This window comes from Microcaecilia unicolor, chromosome 1 (genome assembly GCF_901765095.1).
Source record: "Microcaecilia unicolor chromosome 1, aMicUni1.1, whole genome shotgun sequence".
Classification (NCBI taxonomy): Eukaryota; Metazoa; Chordata; class Amphibia; order Gymnophiona; family Siphonopidae; genus Microcaecilia; species Microcaecilia unicolor.
In genome coordinates, this window is record NC_044031.1 from 103,261,498 (window position 1) to 103,284,616 (window position 23,119).

At 50.0% G+C, this 23,119-nt stretch overlaps 1 protein-coding gene across 1 annotated transcript in view; it reads right to left on the bottom strand.

The window, feature by feature from the left end:
- Window positions 1-23,119, bottom strand: part of LOC115468624 (patched domain-containing protein 3-like) — a 90,493-nt gene that overhangs the window by 65,767 nt on the left and 1,607 nt on the right.

The window sequence follows — 23,119 nt, forward strand, 5'->3', positions numbered from 1 at the left end:
GCAGGAGTGTACCTACGCCTGCTATAGAAGTAGGAAGCACTCCTCCTCCCTCCAAAAAACCTCCTAGAAGAGGAGGCAGTAGCAGAAGACGTCTGGCAGTAGAGAGAATCCACTCTGCAGCTCCTCAGTACCTCTCCACTCTCATCTCTCCCTACACTCCTCCCCGGGAATTCCGCTCACTGGGCAAATCTCTCTTATCTGCACCCTTCTCCTCCACCACTAAACTCCAGACTCCGTTCCTTCTATCTTGCTGCACCGTATGCCTGGAATAAACTTCCTGAGCCGGTACACCAAGCCTCATCTCTGGCCATCTTCAAATCTAGCTAAAAGCCCACCTCTTTGATGCTGCTTTTAACTCCTAAACCTAACCCTTCAACTGTCCCCTATCCCTGATATGTCTTGTCTGTCCTAACCCTTATCCCTTACTTGTTCTGTCTGTCTGTCATAATTAGATTGTAAGCTCTATCGAGCAGGGACTGTCTCTCCATGTTCAAGTGTGAAGCCCTGTGTACATCCGGTAGCGCTATAGAAATGATAAGTAGTAGTAGTAGTAGTCATGATGCTTTTTGATCTGATCGACCATGTCCTCTACTTTCTCTACGGCAAGGAACATCCGCCATTCGCTGTGGGGCTTCTGATCCAGGTCAGAGTCACGCAGCCATGAGAGTCTGCACATCACTATACCTTGAGCAGCTACTTGAGATGCTACATCAAAAGTGTCGTAAGACCCCCTGGCCAGGAATTGGCAACACGCCTTCTGCTGCCTGACCAGCAAGCTCTGGAGGAAGTGCTTCAAATAAACTAGACAGTTGCCTCACTGAGTTCTGCAAGTGGATGCTCGTGTAGAGCTGGTATGTTTGAATTTTGGCGGTGAGCATTGCGGCCTGATGCATTCTTCTCCCAAAAGAATCCAAGGTCCTAGACTCTCCGAGGCATAGTCTCTAGTACTCTTGGCTCTTCTGAGAGCAGAGTCTACAACCATGGAATCGTGAGGAAGTTGGGCCTTCATCATTGCAGGCTCTCCATGGACTCTGTACTGGGACTCGGACTTCTTGGGGACCACTGGATTAGAGAGAAGGCAAGACCAATTCCGCATCAGCACTTCCCTGAGTGTATTGTGCAGGGGGGCCATTGCAACCTCTGCAGGTGGAGAAGGATAAATCCAGGACCTCGAGCATCTCAGCCCTGGGCTCATCCACAACCTCCATAGGAAATGGAATGTCCTTAGACATTTCCCACACAAAGGATGAGAAAGAAAGACTCTCAGGTGGAGACATCTTTGCTTCAATCGGTGGAGTAGGATCAGAAGGAAGCCCACAGGATTCATCCTCCAAAAAATACCTGGGGTCTTCCTCTGCTTCCCACGAGCACTCATCTTCGGTATCGGACAGAAGCTCCCTAAGAGCAGCCCGAACCTGAGCCTGCCTCGATGTCGAGGATCGACAACCTCATGGGGGGTGTCGAGAAGTCGACCCCTACCTAGACTCCGGTGAAGCTTCCTCCACCGACGTCGATGGGGAATCGACCCAGGTGGTAGCCGGCGCCGGCACCGCAAGCGGTACTGAGGACGGAGACCTCCTCACAGGTGATGGCCCAGATGCCGCCTCTACAGTAGGTGCGGAAGGCGCAAGCACTCCCGACACCGTGGCAGACTGGCGGAGCAACCCTTCCAGAAGTTCCGGAAGAAGGGCCCTGATGTGCTTGTCGAAAGCTTCCATCGAATAAGACTGAGGGGCCGGTGCAGGAGTCGGTGCCAGAATCTGAGGGGGCTCAAGAGCCGGTACCAGGCTGCCAGATGACCGACGCATCAGCACCCCCTGTATGGAGGGTGAGCGATACTCCCGGCGCTGACGCTTCTTGGGTGCTGACTCCCTCGGCTCCCTGGAGCTCTCGGTACCATCAAGCCAAACCACCACAAGAGTGGAGGTACACAAATTCCTACGAAAACCAATTATAAATAATATATGATATATATGATGTAACCATATAAGTTAAGTATCATAGATAAACTGACCTTGTGATATATAGATATACGAATCATTCTCTTTGAGCTTCATATTCGTATATCTATATATCACAAGGTCAGTTTATCTGTGATACTTAACTTATATGGTTGTAAGTGTGTTTTATTTATTTATTTCACTGTATTTTCAGTTTTTTCGCTATATTTCATTTTGATGTTTTTTCTGCTAATTTTTAGATGTCATCCTTCTTTGATTGGTAATATACAACACCTTTATCGTATGTTATATATAATCTAATATTTTTAATAATTTAAGTATTTATTATACATTTGAAAACTATATTTGCATGTATGTTTGAGTATATGTATTTTTACATGTATGGATTTTATATGTATGTGTATGTATATGTATATGTGTATATATATATATATATATATATATATGTACAGTGGGGGAAATAAGTATTTGATCCCTTGCTGATTTTGTAAGTTTGCCCACTGACAAAGACATGAGCAGCCCATAATTGAAGGGTAGGTTATTGGTAACAGTGAGAGATAGCACATCACAAATTAAATCCGGAAAATCACATTGTGGAAAGTATATGAATTTATTTGCATTCTGCAGAGGGAAATAAGTATTTAATCCCTCTGGCAAACAAGACCTAATACTTGGTGGCAAAACCCTTGTTGGCAAGCACAGCGGTCAGACGTCTTCTGTAGTTGATGATGAGGTTTGCACACATGTCAGGAGGAATTTTGGTCCACTCCTCTTTGCAGATCATCTCTAAATCATTAAGAGTTCTGGGCTGTCGCTTGGCAACTCGCAGCTTCAGCTCCCTCCATAAGTTTTCAATGGGATTAAGGTCTGGTGACTGGCTAGGCCACTCCATGACCCTAATGTGCTTCTTCCTGAGCCACTCCTTTGTTGCCTTGGCTGTATGTTTTGGGTCATTGTCGTGCTGGAAGACCCAGCCACGACCCATTTTTAAGGCCCTGGCGGAGGGAAGGAGGTTGTCACTCAGAATTGTACGGTACATGGCCCCATCCATTCTCCCATTGATGCGGTGAAGTAGTCCTGTGCCCTTAGCAGAGAAACACCCCCAAAACATAACATTTCCACCTCCATGCTTGACAGTGGGGACAGTGTTCTTTGGGTCATAGGCAGCATTTCTCTTCCTCCAAACACGGCGAGTTGAGTTCATGCCAAAGAGCTCAATTTTTGTCTCATCTGACCACAGCACCTTCTCCCAATCACTCTCGGCATCATCCAGGTGTTCACTGGCAAACTTCAGACGGGCCGTCACATGTGCCTTCCGGAGCAGGGGGACCTTGCGGGCACTGCAGGATTGCAATCCGTTATGTCGTAATGTGTTACCAATGGTTTTCGTGGTGACAGTGGTCCCAGCTGCCTTGAGATCATTGACAAGTTCCCCCCTTGTAGTTGTAGGCTGATTTCTAACCTTCCTCATGATCAAGGATACCCCACGAGGTGAGATTTTGCATGGAGCCCCAGATCTTTGTCGATTGACAGTCATTTTGTACTTCTTCCATTTTCTTACTATGGCACCAACAGTTGTCTCCTTCTCGCCCAGCGTCTTACTGATGGTTTTGTAGCCCATTCCAGCCTTGTGCAGGTGTATGATCTTGTCCCTGACATCCTTAGACAGCTCCTTGCTCTTGGCCATTTTGTAGAGGTTAGAGTCTGACTGATTCACTGAGTCTGTGGACAGGTGTCTTTCATACAGGTGACCATTGCCGACAGCTGTCTGTCATGCAGGTAACGAGTTGATTTGGAGCATCTACCTGGTCTGTAGGGGCCAGATCTCTTACTGGTTGGTGGGGGATCAAATACTTATTTCCCTCTGCAGAATGCAAATAAATTCATATACTTTCCACAATGTGATTTTCCGGATTTAATTTGTGATGTGCTATCTCTCACTGTTACCAATAACCTACCCTTCAATTATGGGCTGCTCATGTCTTTGTCAGTGGGCAAACTTACAAAATCAGCAAGGGATCAAATACTTATTTCCCCCACTGTATATATGTATGTATGTATATATATGTATATTTGTACATATATTATAGCATTTCTGCAATACTAATAATAATTTTTTTATAAAAAATGTTTTTATTAATTTTTTAATTCTACATGGAATTTATGTTTATCACACATTTAACGTTCTACATTTATTTTACTTTTTGTTCTGCATGTTTGTTATATTACCATTGTTTGGTTTTATTTCATAGACTCCTGAAGAAGGCGTCTGTAGCGCCGAAACACGGCTGTGTTGAGTCGAGTGTATATTTAAATAAAGAGATTGTTCCTATCTACGTCGCCTACTGGTGTTGCTCAAGAGCCTACTCCTCCTACTCCCCCTTTCCTCAGGCTCTCGGTACCATGCCTGGAAGGAGATCGATGATGGTGCTTCTTCGCCTTCGCTCGACGCCTGTCATCGAGACTCCTTGGTACCTATGAGGACGTGGAATCCACAAGCCTCCTCGGGGCCAGGTCTGATGAAGGTTGGTCCCGGGGGGCCTGCACAGAAGGAGGCCTCGAGATGGGTGGAGACCCACTCAATGCCTCGCTGCTCTCAGCTTGATGCATTCTCTCGGCAGCCATTACCTGCGCTCCCGGTGTCGCTGCTTCCCTCGATGTTGACGCCAAAGTCGATGCCGATACCAATGCCCTTGCCCAATAGAGGTCGAAGTCGATGTCGAAGGACTGGACCGCTCAGAAAAAGCTTTTCACGCTGAGCCTCTCGAGCCACTTGGGTCCACTTCTTCATTAAGACACTGAAGATACCACGGGTGGGGGTCGGTGCTCGAAATGGTCCAGTTGCAGCGAGTATAATGTTTGAAGCCGCTGGGAGTCTTTGATGACATGGGCGGGAAAATAGCATCCGCGAAATCAAAAGGCTCGATTGTGCCAACTCAGAAGGGCACAAAAAAAAAAAAGAGGAAAAAAATCCGGCCGAGACGAAAAATAAAGGAAAGTTGAAGGAGTGAGAAAAACCTAAGAAATAAAGGAAAACAAAACTTTTTTTTTTTATTTTAGACAGGGATCAATCAAAATAACTAAAGAAGAAGAAAATCGAGTAGAAAATAGCGAAAAACTCCAACGAAAGCGTCTCCTGAGCCGAAACTATGCAGTGCAAAAAACCTTGACTGCCCAGAACCGCAGAGGAAAAGAAACAGGGCATTGCACGTTCACGTCACGGGCAGGAAGCCGCTCACACATGCGCGGTGGGTCGGCCCACACGGCGAAACATTCGGGAAGGTTCTTGATCTTTTGAAGTTTTCTTCCGGTCTCCTGGGCCGTCGCGGACGACGACCCACACACACACACGCACATGTAAGAATATTGAGCCTGCTTGTCCCCGGAGAATATCATAACTGTTAAAAGACTTCCTACAGCACTGGACACCGACATTCTAAGGGACTTCTGTGTATTCTCTCTCTGGTGTGAAGTGCAGCAATGTGATTTACACTGACACTGGTTTGTGGTAATCTTTGCAGACCATCTTGTAAAGTGCCAGACAGCCAGTGCTGATATGGAGGGCCAGCAGGTCTCCTTTTATCATCTGCAGGGCAGCCATTCCTGTGCCAAGCTGACAATTACCATTTGGTTAGCTCAGTGATCCTAGTGGACCACAGCTTTACCATCTACTGTCCTCATGCACCCTTCATGCCAGCAGTCTGTCTGCCCACCTCATCTGATCAGAGAACTGTTCCACCCGTGATACAATGTGCACTATGTGAGGGAAACTGACTGAGAGAAGCAGGAAGTTAGCCTGTTAGCCTGGGAGACAGAGAGAGACACCTTTCTCTGATGTTTGTTACTTTGCCATCCAAGATATATGAGTATCACTGAGGGGCCAAACACCATCAGAATTCACATCTTTATATTTTTCCATAGTTGATAAATGTTTCCAACAACCAGTGGCATGCAGTCAAGGCATTCAAGGGATTCTCTGAATCTCCAGGCCAGCCTAGCCCAGCTTTGCCCTACCAAAATGCTATTTTACCTTTGATTCAGTTGGTCCCTTCCCTTGTTAGCAACAGAGCACGATTGGTAGAAAGGAGTAATCCCATTTCACAGGGCCTTCAGTGGATATACTGAATCTCCAAAAGTTTAGGGGGATTTTGTCAAATATGCTCAGAATTCAGGAGACTAAGAGGGGCATAATCGAAACGGGTCGCCCATCTCTAAGGACGTCCATCTCCTGGAACGTCTACGAGAAGGGGTGGTCCAAACTGTATTTTCGAAAAAGATGGGCGTCCATCTTTTCTTTCGAAAAGACGGTTGGAACCGGCCAAAATGCCTAGGATTTGGGCGGATTTGAGATGGGTGCCCTCGGTTTTCAGCGATAATGGAAACCGAAGGCATCCAGCTCAAAAACGAACAAACCCAAGGCATTTGGTCGTGGGAGGGGCCAAGATTCGTAATGCACTGGTCCCTCTCACATGCCAGGACACCAACCGGGCACCCTAGCAGGGGCACTTGTAACAATTAAAAAAAAAAGTAAAGTACCTCCCAAGTCCATAGCTCCCTTCCCTTGGGTGCTGAGCCCCCCAAATCCCCCCCCCCAAAACCCACTGCCCACAACTCTACACCATTACCATAACACTTATGGCTGAAGGGGCACCTAGATGTGGGTACAGTGGGTTTTGGTGGCAGTTTGGCGCGCTCCCATCTACCAGCACAAGTGTAAGAGGTGGGGGGGATGGGCCTGGGTCCACCTGCCTGAAGTCCACTGCACCCAGTAAAAACTGCTCCAGTTTTATTCATTTTTCTATGAAGTCCATCAGAAGTGCATTTAAAACACAAAGGGGCGTGTTAAGGGCAGGATTTTGGCGTTCCTAAAACTTGGACGTTTTACAGCCATAATGGAACAAAACAAAATCGTCCAGGACTAAAACTAAGATGTTTTGCACTAGACCTATTTTTATAACGAATAAGGCACAAAAGGGTGCCCTAAATGACCAGAAGACCATTGGAGGGAATCAGGGATGACCACCCAATACTCCCCCAGTGGTCACTGACCCCCCTTCCACCCCCCAAAAATGTGAATAAAAATATGACTTTCCCAGCTTTTATGATAGCCTCAGATGAGCCAGGTCTATCACAGCAGCATGCAGGTTTCTGGAGTAGTGTAGTGGTCAGTGCAGTGCCATTATGGCCACCTTTAAATCTAGACTGAAAGCCCACCTCTTTAACATTGCTTTTGACTCGTAACCACTTGTAACCACTCGCCTCCACCTACCCTCCTCTCTTCCTTCCCGTTCACATTAATTGATTTGATTACTTTATTTTTTGTCTATTAGATTGTAAGCTCTTTGAGCAGGGACTGTCTTTCTTCTATGTTTGTGCAGCGCTGCGTATGCCTTGTAGTGCTATAGAAATGCTAAATAGTAGTAGTAGTAGTAGTAGTAGGGGACTCAGGTCCTTCCCTCCCTCTACCTGTCACATTTGTGGTGGAAACTGTGAGCCCTCCAAAACTCTCCAGAAACCCACTGTACCCACGTATAGGTTCCCCCTTCACCCATAAGGGCTACTGTAGTGGTGTACAGTTGTGGACAGTGGGTTTTGGGTGGGTTTAGTGGGGCTCAGCAGATAAAATAAGGGAGCAATGGTGAGATGTGTATCTGGGAGCATGTTTTTGAAGTCCACAGCAGTGCCCCCTAGGGTGCCCCATTTATCTCCTGGGATGTTTGGGGGACCAGTCTACTAAAAATGCTGGCTCCTCCTACATCCCAATGACTTGATTTTGTGCGTTTTGCACTTGCACTTTTTTTTTTTTTTTTTTTTTTAATGGACCAAAAAATAAAATGTCTAAATCACAAAACCTTGTTCAAAACAGTATTTTTGAAAAAAAAAAAAGATAGACGTTTTTCTTTTTTGAAAATGACCTTCTTTTCTAATCAGATTTTGGACGTTTTTGCAAAACATCCAAAGTCAGATTTAGACATCGTATCGAAAATGCCCCTCCACAGAACCTTGTAAATCTTCTGCTGCTGCTGTGCTGCTTCTTTAGGCTCATATACCCCAGTGCCCCCACCATTTCTACCTCTTCTGAGATATAATGGGATAATAATATTTTTAATTTTTGTAAGGAATGGGAACAATGCTAAACATCAATATGTGTATAAATGTAGGATAGATTTCGGAAAGGTGATGTTGATAAAGAACTTAATTTTCTTCAAATCAACATAGAAGTCAAAAGGAGAAGTGATAAATGTTATTGGTGACTCTCAGAAAGAAACCAAAATATGACATTGTTCAGCACAAACAGTGAGTACATTAACCTTAGTTAAGGGTATGCACTGAACACGTTTAGCACAGCTACTGAATCCCCTGCTGTAAATGTCACCGCACGCCACTGCAACACTCTGAATGTACCTGAAGAATTTATATCAATGTCAGTGGACAAACTGTTCTTACATCTTGAAAGCATCTCAGCAATTGAAGAACTCAATTGAGTGTTGGGTGATGTAGTTTTAGTATCGTGTCAGGTAAGTGATTGCCTTCTTTCCTTTATAAACATATGTTTTATGCACATTAGTGGGTTGATATTTTATTGGCACACTTTGTACGTGATTTGGTGGATTGGTTGCATAATTTTGCACCTTTTCAGAAGGCCAAATAACTGGGAAGCTAAAAAAAAGTTTGGACATACCATAGGAGTTGTTCCTAAAGGGAGCCTATAACCTTCTTGTGTAATAATTTATTCCCGTGCCCTCCGCTCCATGGCTAAATCCTTCTTATCTGTTCCCTTCTCCACTACTGCCAACTCCAGACTTCGCGCCTTCTGTCTCGCTGCACCCTACGCCTGGAATAAACTTCCTGAGCCCCTACGTCTTGCCCCATCCTTGGCCACCTTTAAATCTAGACTGAAAGCCCACCTCTAACATTGCTTTTGACTTGTAACCACTCGCCTCCACCTACCCTCCTCTCTTCCTTCCCGTTCACATTAATTGATTTGATTTGCTTACTTTATTTATTTTTTGACTATTAGATTGTAAGCTCTTTGAGCAGGGACTGTCTTTCTTCTATGTTTGTGCAGCGCTGCGTATGCCTTGTAGCGCTATAGAAATGCTAAATAGTAGTAGTAGTAGTATTTATTTATTGTATTTGTACCCCACATAATATTCTATGATCTCCTAAAATTATTTAAGGTTATTTATAATCAATATTAGATTTTTTAGATAGATTTTCATTTTTTATGGGCCATTTCTCAGTACATATAGTTTTGTCTCCCAAATATTTTTGTTATTGATGAAAATTAGTTCATAATAAGCAAAAAAAAGTACTTGGATAGAAATGATACCTTTATAACTCTAACTACCTTGCAAGGGTAATTTCAATATGGGGCACTAAAGTATGAGGCACACAGGCCCTGTTTTATAGAGGCAAATATTAAGGGGTCATTTTACTAAACTGTGGTAAGCACTAGCGTGTACTACAACTTAAAAGGGCTTACCGTGGGATGTAGTCTAAGGTTAATACGCGCAAACTATGCATTAAAATATATTTTCAGTTTTATTGCAGAGTGGGTGTTCCAGCACTGATCAGTAGCTGATTAACACATGATTAGTGTATGAGCCTTTACTGGTGTTTACATGCTAATTTGTTTTAATGGGCGCATGTTAATAGCAACATTAGCATGTGGCCATTCATAAAAAAATTGGGAAATTGGCCATTTTACTGCTGCAGTAGAAAGTGGTCTTAGCAGCCCTTTTACCAAGCAACGGTAAAAAGTGGTCTTTGGTAGTGTGGGTGCAAGGGATTGCCATGTGCCGAGGCCACTCTCTTCCATGGCGGAAAAAAGGCTACTACTACTACTACTACTATTTAGCATTTCTATAGCGCTACAAAGCATACGCAGCGCTGCACAAACATAGAAGAAAGACAGTCCCTGCTCAAAGAGCTTACCATCTAGTAGACAAAAAATAAAGCAAACAAATCAATTAATGTGTAGAGGAAAGAGGAGAGGAGGGTAGGTGGAGGCGAGTGTATACGAGTCAAAAGCAATGTTAAAGAGGTGGGCTTTCAATCTAGATTTAAAGATGGTCAAGGATGGGGCAAGACGTAGGGGCTCAGGAAGTCTATTCCAGGCATAGGGCGCAGCAAGACAGGGCTACTTTTCAATGGATGTCATTAATGGCCAAGGTAAAATTATGTATAATCATACCTGATAATTTTCTTTCCATTAATCATAGCTGATCAATCCATAGACTGGTGGGTTGTGTCCATCTACCAGCAGGTGGAGATAGAGAGCAAACTTTTGCCTCCCTATATGTGGTCATGTGCTGCCAGAAACTCCTCAGTATGTCGATATCAAAGCTCCATCCGCAGGACTCAGCACTTAGAGAATTACACCCACGAAGGGACACTCTGCCCAGCTCACCACCGCCGAAACGGGGGAGGGGAATTAACCCAGCTCATCCCCACACAAGTGGGGGAGGGGAATCCGTCCAGCTCATCCCCGCGGAGCGGGGGAGGGACACCACACCCGCCGATGCGGGGGGATCTGGCTTATCCTGCAACCGCAACCGCGGGAGGAGCTGACTGACCCTAACACCGCCGAAGCGGGAGGGGTACAAGCTGCCCTACAGCCGCACGAAGCGGGAGGGAGTGCCGGCAGAATTTATGTCTCAATCCAGCCCCGTAAAACGGGGGGGAGAGGAATGCAGCAGCTCACTGTAACACAAACTCGTCTCAACTCTTGAAGAATCCAAGTGAAAAAACTTGAACACGAAGTCTTTCTGAAGGAACTGAAGACTAAACTTGAACCTGAAATGCAACCAGAATAAAAACAGTACAGATATCTGGGAGGGGCTATGGATTGATCAGCTATGATTAATGGAAAGAAAATTATCAGGTATGATTATACATAATTTTACCTTCCATATCATCAAGCTGATCAATCCATAGACTGGTGGGATGTACCGAAGCAGTACTCACCCAGGGCGGGACATTGAAATCCCTGACCGCAACACTGAAGCTCCAAACCGGGCCTCCGCCCGAGCAGCCACAGTCAAGCGGTAATGCTTGGAGAATGTATGGGCCGAAGCCCAAGTTGCCGCCTTGCATATCTCTTCCAAGGAGACGGAACCGGCCTCTGCCATCGAGGCCGCCTGAGCTCTTGTGGAGTGAGCCTTCAGCTGGATAGGCGGCACCTTCCTTGCGGCCACATAAGCCGCTGCAATGGCTTCCTTGACCCATCTTGCCACTGTAGGCTTAGCAGCCTGCAGACCCTTACGAGGACCTGCAAACAGGACAAACAGATGATCCGATTCCCGGAAATCATTGGTCACTTCCAAGTATCTGATGATGACTCGCCTCACATCCAGATATTTAAGAGCAGAGTACTCCTCTGGGTAGTCCTCCCTACGAAAGGAAGGGAGACAGAGCTGCTGATTCACATGGAAGCGAGAAACAAACTTGGGCAGAAAGGAAGGCACTGTGCGAATAGTCACTCCTGCCTCAGTGAACTGCAGAAAAGGCTCTCAACATGAGAGCGCCTGGAGCTCGGAAACTCTTCTGGTTGAAGTGATAGCCACCAAAAAGACTGCTTTCCACGTCAGGTCTTTCAGAGATGCCCTTGACAAGGGTTCAAAAGGCGGCTTCTGCAACGCTCTTAGCACCAGGTTGAGATTCCACGCAGGCACCACTGAGTGCAGAGGAGGGCGCAGGCGATTAACTCCCTTGAGAAAGCGCACCACATCTGGCTGTGAAGCCAGGGAAGCACCCTTCAGGCGGCCCCTGAAGCAAGCCAGAGCCGCTACCTGGACTTTAAGGGAACTGAGCGACAGGCCTTTCTCCAGACCTTCTTGCAGGAACGCCAACACTGAATAAATTGGAGCAGTGAAGGGAGAAAGTGAGCCTGCTTCACACCACGCTGCAAAGATACGCCAAACCCTGGCGTAAGCAGTAGAAGTAGAGCGCTTCCTCGCTCTTAGCATAGTGGCGATGACCTTGTCTGAGAAGCCCTTCTTCCTCAGACGCTGCCGCTCAATAGCCAGGCCGTAAGACCAAAGGGGGAGGGATCCTCCATCACCACGGGACCCTGATGTAACAGGCCCTGCTCCACTGACAGCCGCAGAGGATCGTCGACTGAGAGCCTGATCAAGTCCGCATACCAGGGACGTCTGGGCCAATCCGGACCCCCCCGGATTACCCTGCCGGGATGCTTTGCCACCCGGTCTAGCACCCTGCCCAACATGGGCCAGGGCGGGAACACATAGAGGAGCTCTTGTGTCGGCCACTGTTGGAGAAGAGCATCTACTCCCAGGGATCGAGGGTCCCGTCCTCTGCTGAAAAAGCGCGGCACTTGGCAATTGGCCGATGACGCCATCAGAACTAGGCTCGGCTGGCCCCAGCGCTTCGTGATGTCCAAGAACGCCTGAGCAGATAGTTGCCAGTCTCCGGGCTCCAAGGTATGGCGACTGAGAAAGACCGCCTTGACATTCATGACTCCGGCAATGTGGGCCGCTGAAAGCTGCTCCAGGTTCGCTTCCGCCCACTGGCAACGATTCATAGCCTCCTTGGCTAGAGGGGCGCTCTTGGTACCTCCCTGGCGGTTGACATAGACCACAGCCGTGGCATTGTCTAACAGGACCCGTACAGGCTTCAACACCAGTACCGGGATGAACCCCAAAAGCGCCAACCGAATGGCTCTGAGTTCCAGGAGGTTGATAGACCACTTTGCCTCTGCAGGAGACCAGAGCCCCTGCGCTGTCCTTCCCAAGCAGTGGGCTCCCCAGCCCGACAAAGAGGCGTCCGTCGTGACGACAATCCACTCTGGGGTCACCAGAGGCATTCCCGCAGACAACTTGTCTGTCTGCATCCACCAGCTCAGCGCCTTGCGCACTGCTGGGTCCAAGGGAAGGCGCACAGCATAATCCTCCGACATCGGAGTCCAGCGCCGCAGCAAAGATTGTTGAAGTGGTCTCATATGAGCCCTGGCCCAGGGCACTACTTCCATCATGGCCGTCATAGAGCCCAACCGCTGCACATAGTCCCAAGCCCGAGGAGGAGAGGCTACTAGGAACTGGTCCACTTGAGCCTGAAGTTTGACCATTCGATTGTCTGGCAGGAACACTCTGCCCACTTGGGTGTCGAATCGAACTCCCAGGTACTCCAGGGACTGAGTCGGGCGCAGCTGGCTCTTCTCCCAGTTGATGATCCATCCCAGGGAGCTCAAAAGAGCAACTACCCGGTTCACAGCTTGCCGCACTCTGCATAAGAGGGGGCTCGGATCAACCAGTCGTCCAGATAAGGATGGACTTGTACCCCTTCCTTTCGTAGGAAGGCCGCGATGACCACCATTACTTTGGAAAAGGTCCGCGGAGCAGTAACCAACCCGAATGGGAGGGCTCTGAACTGGAAGTGTCGTCCCAGGACTGCAAAACGCAGAAAGCTTTGATGAGGAGGCCAGATGGGAATATGCAGGTACGCTTCCTTGATGCCCAAGGATGCCAGGAACTCTCCTGCCTTCACTGCCGCTATAACAGAGCGGAGAGTCTCCATGCGAAAGTGCCGCACTTTCAAGGCCCAATTGACCCCTTTGAGGTCGAGGATAGGCCGGACAGAACCTCCTTTCTTTGGTACCACAAAGTAAATGGAGTAACGTCCCTTGCCAAGCTGACTTTCTGGCACCGGAACGACCGCGCCCAGGCGGATCAGATTGTCCAAGGTCTGCTGCACTGCCACAGCTTTGACCGGAGACTTGCAGGGAGAGAGTACGAACCCGTCTTTTAAGGGTCGGCAGAACTCTAGCTTGTAGCCGTCTCTGATGACTTCCAGCACCCACGCGTCTGAAGTTATGGTGGTCCACTCGCCCAGAAACGAGGACAGCCGTCCTCCAATCTGCACTGGGGCGTGGACCAAGGCCCCGTCAATGGGTACGAGACCCTGGGGGAGGACCGGAGGGAGCACCTCCGGGACGGCGGTCTCTGCGAAAGGAATGCTGCTTGGGCGAGAAATTCCTCTTGAAGGAAGAAGGGGCAGAGGAGCCCGACTTGCCCGGGCGGTACCGACGGGCTTCCTGCAACCGTCCTCTGAAGGTACCGGGACGAGTACTAGCCCGAGCCCTGACCTCTGGTAATTTCTTGCCCTTAGACGTGCCGAGATCGGTCACGATTTTGTCCAGCTCGACCCCAAAGAGCAGCTTGCCTGTAAAAGGCAATCTAGCCAGGCGGGATTTAGAGGCGTGGTCAGCAGACCAATGTTTCAGCCAAAGCCACCGCCGCGCAGAGACTGTCTGAGCCATGCCTTTAGCTGAGGCTCTCAAGACATCATACAGCAAGTCTGCCAAATAGGCTAAGCCCAATTCCAGGGCCGGCCAATCAGCCCTCAAGGAATGATCCGAGGGGGAAGCCCGCTGCACCATAGTCAGGCACGCCCTGGCCACATAGGAACCGCAAACCGAGGCCTGCAAACTTAAAGCAGTCGCCTCAAAGGACGACCTTAAGGCCGCCTCCAATCTTCTGTCTTGGGCGTCCTTTAGGGCCGTGCCACCTTCCACCGGCAAAGCCGTTTTCTTAGTCACCGCAGTGATTAAGAATCCACGGTAGGCCACAGATAGGCCTCACGTTCACTTTCAGGCAAAGGATAGAGGCGGGACATAGCCCTAGCCACTTTGAGGCTCGCTTCCGGGACATCCCATTGAGCCGAAATTAAGGTGTGCATGGCATCATGCACGTGGAAGGTTCTAGGCGGGCGCTTCGTCCCCAGCATAATGGCAGAGCCAACAGGGGCTGAGGGAGAGACGTCCTCCGGAGAGGAAATCTTCAAAGTGTCCATGGCCTGTAACAACAGGTTGGGCAAATCCTCTGGGCTAAAAAGCCGCGCTGCAGAGGGGTCATCCGCTCCATCCGAGCGGGGATCTATCTCCTCCAAGGAATCCGCAAAGGACCGTTGGGAGACCTCAGACACGCTGCCCTCATCTACATCGGAGGAGACAAAGTCCTCCAAGGCCTGGGAATCAACCCGAGGGCGTTTACCTCTGAGAACCTCAACCTCTTTACCAGACGAGGGAGCAGGGGCAGCGTTTTGCATGAGGAAGGCCTGATGCAGCAGCAAAACAAACTCGGGGGAGAAACCCCCCCGACTGTGCACTTCCGCAGCCTGGGCCACAGCCCTAGACGCACCCTCAACCGGCGCTCGCAAGAGCGGGGGAGAGACATGCTGCGCATCCAAAATGGCGTCCGGCGCAACACTCCGCAAAGGAGCCGCGCGGGAAGAACGGCGCTTAACTTTAGCCGCTTTTGTGCCGTCGCCCAAATTAAGGGCGTTCATGGCATTAATGTCTCCAACCTCAAGGGCGGCCCACGAAGAAGCCGTCCGAGCCGCGTGGCTGGCCAAGATGGCGGAGGCGAGGAGCGGGGGATGGGCGTTTATGGCGGGAAAAACCGCCACGCCGGAGGAAGGACCGGGACATTCATCGGTCACTAAACTGTCACCCATCAAGGGCGAATCAGGCTGTAAAACCCCCGCATCCCCTTTAGAAGCGCTCCAGCAACCCGGGGAGCGACCCTTTGCGCCCTCGCCCTCCGACGCCATATGCCACGAGGAGAAGAATCGGGGAACCCCCTGCCCGCTATAAAAAGGTAAAATTACCTGCTTGCCGCTCCGAGCTGTAACGAACTGGTGTCCCAGTGAGTAGCTGCAATGAACGTTTAAATAAACGTCGAAATAAACGCCTTTAAGGACGTTTAAAAATTTTTTTTTTTTTTTTTTTTTAACGGAGCCAGCGGGAGGGGGGAGAAAAGGAGGGACCTGGCACCACCAGGTTTGCACTTGCTCAAAAGAGCCCTCAACCCCAGGCCTCAACAAAACCTAAGGATTAGGCTTGGAGGCCTAGCCAGAGCTGCTGCTGTGTGTGACCACCACCTGCTGAGATAGAGAACATACTGAGGAGTTCTCCAAAGACAAGCAGGCCAATATTCTCACTGATGGGTGACGTCACGTCGGCCCGGAGGACTTTCCAGCAAAGTCCATGACAAAGTCTAAAATGTCCCCCGTCGCGCGGGCGGATGCAGTGCGCATGCGCGCGTCCACTTTCCCGCCCGCCGCGCGGGCACATTCCTCAGTTTTTTCTTCTCCGCGTCTGAGGTGACACGGAGCTCGACGTTCTCGTCTTCGTGTTCCTCCTGTGCCCGGAGGTGAAGAAAGAAGAAAAAAGCGAAGTATCCTTTTTTTGTTATCTTAGATTGTTTTCGTTTATTAAGTTTCCTTTATTTTAGTCTGCGATTTTATTTAAATCGCTCTGTCGGGTATTTTTTCCCGTCTTTTTCTTTTGTTTTTCTGTGTCATCTTTTTCTAGACACAATCGCGTCTTTTGATTTGGCAGGGACAATTTTTCCCGAGATGTCAACGAAGACGCCCAGCGGCTTCAAGCCTTGTGCCCGCTGCCATCGGGCCATCTCTGGCACTGATACACACTCGTGGTGTATTCAGTGCCTTGGGCCGGACCACCGCTCGGAGAGTTGTAAGTTGTGTCTCGCCATGAAGAAGCGGACACTGCTCTCTCGAGATGCCCAGAGAGAAAAGATTTTTGGGCCCGGTGCTTCGGCGTCGTCTAAGTCGGCGCCCTCCAAATCGGCGCCGGGCAAGTCGGTGCCGATGAAGTCGGTGCCGTCGAGGATGATGTCTTCGAGGCCGGCGTCGTCGAGGTCGACGTCGAAGGAGGCATCGGCACCGGGAGACAGGGGACAGGCTGCCATTAGACCCATGCACGCTGGGAGCAGTGATGCATCGAGTGGGTCTCCACCCGCCTCGGCGCCTCCTGCTGTGCAGGCCCCCCGGGACCGTCCTGCGTCGGACCCGGCCCCGAGGAGACGTGTGGATTCCACGTCCTCCTCTCCGGTGCCGAGGAGTCTCGATGACATGCGTCGGGCGAAGGCCAAGAAGCATCGTCGTCGATCTCCTTCGAGACACGGCACCGGGAGCTCCAGGTCATCGATACACTCGATACCCGAGAAGCGTCGGTGCCGAGAGGATCGCTCTCCCTCTATTACTGAGGTTCCGACGCGTGGGGTCGCTGGCAGCCGAGTCCCCACTCCCCAACCTCAGCAGACTTTGCCTCCGACACCTCAACCGACCCCGCAGCCTTTTCCGACACCAGCTGTGGATGAGAGTATGCAGGCCATGTTCCCATTTTTCATGAACATGATGCAGCAGTGGCAGTCGGCATCGAGGTTGTCGGTGCCGTCGGCGTCGGCGGGGCCGGTGTCGATGCTTTCAGAGGCACCGGTGCCGACGGCGTCGAGGGTGTCGACATTGCCGATGCCGGATGTTCCTGCATCAGGCCTTCAGCCTGTGGTGAGGTCTGTCTCACCGGTGCCGCCTCCGGTGCCGGTGTCTTTGACTTCCCAAGTTGACTCTCCCGAGGCATCGGAGCAGGAAGCTTCCCCGGAGCCTCAGGGACCATCAACTTCTCGGCACCATCATAGAGGCCATCAAGCCTCTTCGTCGAGACGGGCTCAGATTCGGGCGGCTCTGTCTGAGCTTTTAGCCCCATCTGATGGTACCTCATCCGAGGATGATGAAGGAATGCATGGGGAGTTCTCTGGCGAGGATTCTCAAGGCATTCCATCTGACTCCACTCCCTCACCACAAAGGCAGCTGTCTCCTCCCGAGAGCTTGTCTTTTTCATCTTTTGTTCGGGAGATGTCTGAGGCCATCCCCTTCCCCGTGGAAATTGTGGACGAGCCCAGAGCCAAAATGCTTGAGGTTCTGGACTATCCATCTCCACCTTCATCTTCTGCCACAGTTCCTTTTCATGAGACTCTTAAGGAACTTATGCTGAGGAACTGGGAGAAGCCTTTTTCAAGTCCAACCGTCCCTAAAAAAGCTGAGTCCCAATATAGGATCCACGGGGAACCCAGTCTCATGCAGACCCAATTGCCTCATGATTCAGCGGTGGTGGATTCTGCCCTCAGAAGAGCCAAGAGTTCCAGAAATTTCTCCTCGGCGCCCCCGGGGCGAGAATTTGCAACTCTGGACTCTTTTGGGAGGAAGGCGTATCAGGCTGGTCTGCTCGCTTCCAAAATCCAGTCTTACCAACTCTTCACGAGTGTGCATTTACGGAACTCTGTGAGGCAACTTGAGAGTTTAGTAGATACATTCCCTGAGGAGAAAGCTGAACCCTTTCGCCAAGTGATCAGGCAGCAGAAGGCGTGTCGCAAGTTCCTGTCCAGGGGCATTTTTGACACTTGCGATGTGACATCTCGCTTTTCCGCTCAAGGTATAGCGATGCGCAGGCTCTCATGGCTGCGTGCCTCTAACCTGGAGGAAAGAACTCAGCGGAAAATAGCAGATATCCCATGCCGGGGGGATCACCTTTTTGGAGAGAAGGTTGAAGAGATGATTGATCATCTCTACCAGCGTGACAACGCTATGGATTCTCTCTCCCGCCGGGCGCCTTCTGCAACCACTTCCACTGCTAGGAAGTTTTTTAAGGGAAAGAGAAGTGCTCCCTACGCTTCTAGAAATCGCAGGTACACTCCTTATTCCCGTCAGCCGGTTCAGGCTCGACCCCAGCCCGCTCGCTCTCGTCAGCAGCGGGCACCGAAGCAGCCCCCTGCAGCTCCCCAGCAAAAACCAGGGACGGGTTTTTGACTGGCTCCAGCAGAGCATAGCCGAAGTCAAAGTACCTGTGCCGAACGATCTGCCGGTCGGGGGGAGGTTAAAATTTTTTCACCAAAGGTGGCCTCTCGTAACCTCCGACCAGTGGGTTCTTCAAATAGTCCGGTGCGGGTACACCCTCAATTTGATTTCCAAACCTCCAAATTGCCCACCAGGAGCTCAGTCTTTCAGCTCCTCCCACAAGCAGATACTTGCAGAGGAACTCTCCGCCCTTCTCAGCGCCAATGCGGTCGAGCCCGTACCACCAGGGCAGGAAGGGCTGGGATTCTATTCCAGGTATTTCCTTGTGGAAAAGAAAACAGGGGGGATGCGTCCCATCCTAGACCTAAGGGCCCTGAACAAATATCTGGTCAAAGAAAAGTTCAGGATGCTTTCCCTGGGCACTCTTCTTCCCATGATTCAGAAAAACGATTGGCTATGCTCTCTGGACTTGAAGGATGCTTACACTCACATACCGATTCTTCCATCCCACAGGAAGTATCTTCGGTTTCGGCTGGGAACACAGCACTTTCAGTACTGTGTTTTGCCTTTTGGCTTGGCGTCTGCACCCAGGGTTTTTACAAAGTGCCTGGCAGTTGTGGCAGCGTCGCTACGCAGACTGGGAGTGCATGTGTTCCCTTATCTGGACGATTGGCTGGTGAAGAACACCTCCCCGCAAGAAACTTTGCAGTCTATGCGGATGACTATTCAGGTGCTAGAGATGCTGGGCTTTGTCATCAATTACCCCAAGTCCCATCTCGTCCCTGTGCAAAAATTGGAATTCATAGGAGCTCTGTTGTGCACACAGACAGCTTGTGCTTATCTCCCAGGACCCAGGGCAGACAGACTTCTGTTTCTGGTTTCCAAAGTGCAAGCATCTCAGCAGGTCACAGCTCGGCAGATGTTGAGATTGCTTGGCCACATGGCCTCCACAGTTCATGTGACACCCATGGCACGTCTACACATGAGATCGGCTCAATGGACCCTAGCTTCTCAGTGGTTTCAAGCCACAGGGAATCTAGAGGATGTTGTCCGGCTGTCCACCAATTTTCGAAATTCCCTCAGTTGGTGGACCATTCGATTCAATCTGGTCTTGGGACGCCCATTCCAAATTCCTCAGCCTCAAAAAGTGCTGACGACGGATGCATCCCTCCTCGGGTGGGGAGCGCATGTAGATGGGCTTCACACTCAAGGAGCTTGGTCTCTTCAGGAGAAGCATCTCCAGATCAACCTCCTGGAATTGCGAGCGATCTGGAACGCTCTGAAGGCATTCAGAGATCGGCTAGCCAACAAAATTGTTCTCATTCAGACAGACAATCAAGTGGCGATGTATTACACCAACAAGCAAGGGGGTACCGGATCCCGTCCTCTGTGCCAGGAGGCCGTGCAGATGTGGCTATGGGCCTATCAAAACGGAATGTTTCTCCAAGCCACTTATCTAGCCGGTGTAAACAATGGTCTGGCCGACAGGCTGAGCAGAGTTATGCGGCCTCACGAGTGGTCCTTGAACATGACTATTGCCAAAAAGATCTTTCGAGTTTGGGGAACTCCATCGATAGATCTTTTTGCTTCCCAGGACACTCACAAGGTTCCTCAATTCTGTTCCAGACTCCAGGCCCACGGCAGACTAGCGTCGGATGCCTTCCTCCTTTTTTGGGGGACAGGACTCCTGTACGCTTATCCTCCCATCCCTTTAGTGGGGAAGACTCTCCTGAAACTCAAACAGGACCACGGAACCATGATTCTGATAGCGCCTTTTTGGCCCCGCCAGATATGGTTTCCCCTTCTTCTGGAACTTTCGTCAGAAGAGCCATGGAGATTGGATTGTTTTCCGACCCTCATTACTCAGAACGAGGGGGCGCTTCTACATCCCAACCTCCGGTCTCTAGCTCTCACGGCCTGGATGTTGCGAGCATAGAGGTTGCCTCCTTTGGTCTCTCTGAGGGTGTCTCCAGAGTTCTGTTTGCTTCCAGGAAAGATTCCACACATAAGTGTTACTCTTTTAAATGGAGGAGGTTTGCCGTCTGGTGTGACAGTAACGGTCTAGATCCTTTCTCTTGTCCTGCACAGACCTTGCTTGAGTACCTTCTGCATTTATCCGAGTCTGGTCTTAAGACTAACTCGGTCAAGGTTCACCTTAGCGCTATCAGTGCTTATCATTCACATGTTGATGGCTTGCCGATTTCTGGACAGCCTTTAGTCATGCGTTTCATGAGAGGTTTGTTTTTGTCAAAGCCCCCTATCAAACCTCCTCCAGTGCCATGGGATCTCAATGTCGTTCTCACCCAGCTGATGACAACTCCTTTCGAGCCACTGGATTCCTGCCATCTGAAGTACTTGACCTTGAAGGTCATTTTCTTGGTGGCTGTTACTTCAGCTCGTAGGGTCAGTGAGCTTCAAGCCCTGGTAGTTCATGCACCATTCCTTGTCTTTCATCATGACAGAGTAGTCCTCCACACCCACCCAAAGTTTCTACCAAAGGTGGTGTCGGAGTTCCATCTGAACCAGTCAATTGTCTTGCCAACATTCTTTCCCCCTCCTCACTTGAGCCCGGGCGAAAGCAAGTTGCACACTTTGGACTGTAAAAGAGCACTGGCCTGTTACGTGGAGCGGACGCGCCCCTTCAGAAAGTCCGCCCATCTGTTTGTTTCTTTTAATCCCAACAAGAGGGGAGTTGCTGTCGGAAAACGCACCATCTCTAATTGGCTAGCAGATTGCATTTCCTTCTCTTACGCCCAAGCCGGGCTGACTTTGGACGGTCATGTCACGGCTCATAATGTTAGAGCTATGGCGGCGTCACTGGCTAATCTAAAGTCAGCCACCATAGAAGAGATTTGCAAAGCTGCGACGTGGGCTTCGATCCACACATTCACATCACATTACTGCCTTCAGCAGCATAGCCGACGCGACAGTCGGTTTGGGCAGTCGGTGCTGCAGAGTCTGTTTGGGGTTTAGAATCCAACTCCACCCCCCTAGGCCCATGTTTTTTCTGTTCCAGGCTGCACTCTCAGTTAGTTGAATTTGGTTTCAGGTCAATTTTGTTTTTTGTCCTCGCCGTTGCGGGACTCAATTGACCATTCTTTGTTGTGTTGAGTGAGCCTGGGGGCTAGGGATACCCCATCAGTGAGAATATTGGCCTGCTTGTCTTTGGAGAAAGAGTAGTTACTCACCTGTAACAGGTGTTCTCCGAAGACAGCAGGCAATATATTCTCACAACCCTCCCACCTCCCCTTTGGAGTTGTATTCCTCTAATTCTTGTAATTAACTGAGGAATGTGCCCGCGCGGCGGGCGGGAAAGTGGACGCGCGCATGCGCACTGCATCCACCCGCGCGACGGGGGACATTTTAGACTTTGTCATGGACTTTGCTGGAAAGTCCTCCGGGCCGACGTGACGTCACCCATCAGTGAGAATATATTGCCTGCTGTCTTCGGAGAACACCTGTTACAGGTGAGTAACTACTCTTTTCCGGCAGCACATGACCACATATAGGGAGGCAAAAGTTTGCTCTCTATCTCCACCTGCTGGTAGATGGACACAACCCACCAGTCTATGGATTGATCAGCTTGATGATATGGAAGCACCTATTTAGAAGGCGGTAAGGGCTCACACATTACTCATGCAGTAATTGGGCAGTCTGCTCCCCACCCCCCATGCTAGAAAATAAAATTTACTTTCCAGGGCTGGGACGGTACATGGCAAAAGCAGAATTACCTCAGGGCGCCTGGGTGCACCCAGAAGTACTGCTGTTTTGCTGTGCACTACCTGCGCCTTTGTAATAGGGCCCCTTAGCGCATGTGACAATTTATAGTATTTCACCACCTTCCAATTCATTATTAAGAGTGTACTTTAAAAGGATCCCTAAAATAGATGCACACACACAGTACAGCTACTCTGAGGCAGGTATAATTGTTTCCATATAAGTGAATAGGCGCATATGGAAGTATTTTATAAAATACTAGTAAAAAAGGCCCGTTTCTGTAAGAAATGAAACGGGCGCTAGCAAGGTTTTCTTCGGAGTGTGTATATTTGAGAGAGTGTGTGTGAGAGTGACTGTGTGAATGTGAATGTGCAAGTGTGTGACAGCGAGTGAGACTGGGTGCGAGTGCGAGTGTGACTGTGAGAGAGAGAGTGTGTGTGTGTGACATTGAGAGTGTGTGCCAGGGGGCCCCCCTCCCTCCCTTCCCCCTCCCCCTCCTCCCTCCCAGTTCCAGGGTCGGCCCCTCCCCTGTGAGTTCCAGGACCCCAAACAGAAAGGAAACGGGCGCTAGTAAGGGTCCAGGGCCCCCTCCCTCCATTCATCCCTCTGTCCTACCCCTGTCCAGGCAGAGTCATTGGGGAACACGGAGCCTGGGTTGCCATAGCCACGCGGCGCGCACCTCCGGCACATGCAGGCTGACCTGTTTTGCTATTTTCTTTGGCGCTCCGCATCACAGCTGGCTCACACTGGCTCGGCCCCGACTCGTCCGAATTCGCCGCTCCTGTCATCGCGGCTCCTCCCCTCTTCCCTCTGCTAGCCAA